General features: G+C 41.2%; 1 long non-coding RNA gene across 1 annotated transcript; it reads right to left on the reverse strand.

The window, feature by feature from the left end:
* Positions 1–2,304: 2,304 nt before the first annotated feature.
* On the reverse strand, positions 2,305–3,830 carry LOC149768770 (uncharacterized). Its single transcript, XR_016398501.1, has 3 exons — positions 3,545–3,830; positions 2,601–3,452; positions 2,305–2,456 (listed from the first exon to the last, which is right to left on the reverse strand). It is a non-coding gene; the product is annotated as an uncharacterized LOC149768770 (long non-coding RNA).
* Positions 3,831–4,127: the final 297 nt, after the last annotated feature.

Consider the following 4,127-nt stretch of genomic DNA (forward strand, 5'->3'; position numbering starts at 1 on the left):
GGTCTACTCTTGTCAGCCACCTACTACGGCCGTGCACCTCTGAGGTCCGGCCGAAGACCATACCCTGACGCCCCTCTGGCATTTATTGCGCATGGTCGCTGTAACCCTCCGGCTCACTCAACAATTAATGCGGACCTCCGGCTTACTCCACAATAAATACGGATCTCCGGCTTACTCCACAATTAATGCGGATCTCCGGCTTACTCCACAATTAATGCGGATCTCCGGCTTACTCCACAATAAATGCGGATCTCCGGCTTACTCCACAATTAATGAGGATCTCCCGCTTACTCCACAATTAATGCGGATCTCCGGCTTACTCCACAATAAATGCGGATCTCCGGCTTACTCCACAATTAATGCGCATGGCTCCTGTCATCTACGGACTCTCAGCTCTCCACGGCAAATTAGCCCAGCAGAGTCTAGTCGACTATGATAAGTCTCTGATCCCGGCCATACCTCCGACACCAATGCAATAATTCGCCTGGTAGCGTGCTAGTTCGGGTTGTACGACGCCCTCACCGCCGACATCGGTGCAATGATTCGCCTGACCGTGCGCCGACCTGAACAACATGCCGAGCCGTACTACGGCCTCGCCCTGTTATATCGCAGGTAAACCGACCCCCGCCTATAAAAGGGAGCCTTGGCCTCTCAGGAGGGGATTGGAAGATTGATGCACTCTACAGACACTATTTATCTCCCTTTTTACACTATTCGCCCCCTCCCTGACTTGAGCGTCGGAGGGCCGGCGCCGGAAAACCCGGCCACCGATTCGTGTGCAGGCATCCAGACGGAGGACGTCGCCAGCTGACGGATCGCCGCCTCGCCACGAGGACCAGCTGCTCCTTCTCCCCGATCACACCAGACAGAGGACGCCGCTCGCCGACGGACCGCCGCCCCGCCGTGAGAACTCGCCGCTCCCTCTCCTCGACCGAAGATTGCCCCCGGGTCCAATTTCCAGCAACACTTTCATATATAGTTTTTATAAGAAAAGAAATAAATGTTATCAGGGATGATCAAGCCAAACTGTTGAAAGCAGCTAATTCACTATAAGAAAATACACTTTCAGCAACTAAGATTCTAGTCGCCGAATAACCAAATTTGGTCGTCGAAACCTTTTCGCGACTAGCATACCATTACAAGAAACTTGGACATTAGCGACGCTTTTTTTGGCTATTAGCGACGCTTAAAAGCGTCGGTAAAGCGTCGCCTATGCTACAGTGGAAAAAATATTTCCGACGCTTTTAAAAGCGTCGCTAATTCCAATTTAGCGACGCTTTAAAGCGTCGCTCTTTTCCGACGCTTTAAAGCGTCGCAAATTTCCATTTGCCAAAAAAAATTACCATTTGCGGTCTGCATCTTCTCCTCCATTCAGAAATACAAACAACCTCCCCGATCGGTACCTTCATTCCATCCACGCAGAGTGGTTGGGTTTGGCTATATAAATAGTTTTTTTTTTCAGATCCACCGATGTGGGACTAAGATGAGATAATTTTTTGGCTTCCGACGACGCTTTTAACGACACTTTTAAGCGTCGTTATTTAACGACGCTAAAAAGCGTCGTTAAAAGTTTCGACGACACTTTTAAGCGTCGTCATTAGTCGACGCTTTTAAAAAGCGTCGGCAAATGTTGATGGAAAAATTTTTTTGCCGACGCTTGGAATAAGCGTCGGCAAATAAGAGTCGGTAATGTTCTTTTTTTGTGTAGTGTACCCTTCGTCGCCGAACCCTAGTCACTGAAAGATTTTGGCGACCAATATTGTGTGGTCACCTAAGGTACACCAACAACGACTAACGTTTGGTTACCGAAGAAAATTATCAGCGACCAAATCTGTTGTCGCTAATTTCAACGCTGACCAAATAGTTGGTCGTGGAAGGTTTGTCTTCCGCTACCAAAAAAATGGTCACTGAATGTCTATCTTCCTCCACCAATAGTTTGGTCGCAGAATGTATTGGAATGCATTGGCAACAAACATTTTTTGGTGGCAGAAAGTATTAACCTGTATTTAATTAACAATTCAAATTATAAGCTTAATATTTATTTTTGGCTCATTCCAAATCTTGTACAAACAACACAGCCTATCCAATATCCATATTGCACAATACATTTGCTCATCCAAATAGAAGTATACACAATGTTGGAGAATCCATAATCATTCATTATAAATATCATCATCTATAAGTCTAAAGTCAAGCATACCTATTAATCATACATCAAAATATTTCATCCAAAACATATGTTAAGGTGATAATCATCACCAAACACATCAAAATATAAATTAAAAATTCCAAAATATTTGATGTTGCTATTCATCCAAACAACCATCATGTAGACAAAAATATTCTTATACCAAAAATTAGATTCTGCTTGTAGACAACTCCACCATGATCATCTGAACAAAAGCTATCCATGTACCAGAAATTAGATTTCACATGCTCATAACTCCACCATATATCTGAGAAAGCAAAAAAGAATACACAATCAATAACCACATGTGAATAATAATAAACTAAAATTCAAGTATAAGTTCACAATGATATTTCGTTTAATTTGGTCCAAATCTCTAAATAACCTACGTAATATAAATGAGAATACATACCAACGAGTATTTGTACCACCAGTTGAATATATGGCCCCATCATGATGGATAGATGACTTGTGCGTTTGAGTCTTTCCCTTTAAGAACTCTATCACCAAACTTGTAAGATGTGCAATTTGCTTCTGTTCTTCCTCTCGCTCTTTCTTTTCCTCCTCACGCTCTCTCCTCTCCTGCTCCAATTGCCTCCGCAGCTCCTCACGCTCTATCTCACGCTCCATCTTCATCTCCTTCATCTCAGTTTTAAGTTTCTGCAACTCCCCAATATGGTCTTATGACACACGACTAGGTGTGGAAGAAGATGAAGAGGGCTTCAGCCCATCCCCAAATCCAAAAATGTATCTCTTCCTTTTTCCAAGTGTCTGCCTAGACATCTCCTCTGATGTTAATTGCACACCGAACTGGGAAGATTCTTCTCGCAAGCTTAACATCTTTGACTGTCAATGCAAAGGTAATAACAGAATTAAATGTATATAACCTTGCAAAAGCAGAAATTGATTTAAATGATTATTGAGATTTTAGATACCTACATGTTTCACGGCGCAAATAGGATCAATCCACTCTTTGTTCTTCTTAGTATGCATTTTCTTATAGAATTCTGAAAATTCAAGATTTTCAGAACCATTAAACTCCGGCTGCAAAGTATAATTTAGATTAGCATATAGCCACTACATAATAAGAAAACTAAAATAACTGACAGATCTACTTGCATAAAAGGATTCCAAAAATATACTTGCAGCAAACTAGAATAAAACATATTACCTGTATAGTCATTGTTGCAACAAATGACCGAGATCTTGAACAATGATTGTACTCAAGCTTTTTCCTATTCTTTTTGCCAGCTTTTGATCTCACCTTAAAAAAAATACAAATTAAAAATCTAAAGAAAATATTATGATCAAATATTTTACTTATAAACTCTGAAGCACTAAATATATGTAAGTTACCTTGTGTTCTTTGCTTTTCCACACATCGTCAATTAAGTGGCGCCAATCCTCTTGAGTCACATGTTCGTATGGATGACTATAAGGGTCCACATGTAAGACGTTCTTAAGATGCTTGTAATGCAATTTCATATTGTGCCTCCAATTTTCGTGAATATTGTAGCATTTTCTGTGGACAGCTTGCTGAGCTACTAGATTGCCATGATAATCATTCGAGATTTTGAACTTGTTCTAAAAACATAAGTAAAATCATTATGTAGTATGATCAATGCAACTATTACAAGTACCTAAAAAATATTGTGCAATAAATAATTACAAGGACAGATTGTATGATAGCAGATTGAGTAGCCTCGTCTACATGCCGCCACGTCGGTATGCCCTTAATTGGACACATTCTCGTAATATACACCCCCAACAGATTGGCTACCTTTGGGGCATTAATACCACATAAAGCATTCCACTCATCAAGTATTGGAACAGAGAGCTTTTCTCCGCCATTCTGGGCAATGAGCTTATCAATTCCTTCCCCAATTGTCTTACCCCGCACGCGCTTTGATGATGAACCTGCTAAAATACTTAAATACTT

Source organism: Phoenix dactylifera, chromosome 1 (genome assembly GCF_051530095.1).
Source record: "Phoenix dactylifera cultivar Ajwa chromosome 1, Ajwa_hap1_PhDact_Kaust_v1.1, whole genome shotgun sequence".
Lineage (NCBI taxonomy): Eukaryota > Viridiplantae > Streptophyta > Magnoliopsida > Arecales > Arecaceae > Phoenix > Phoenix dactylifera.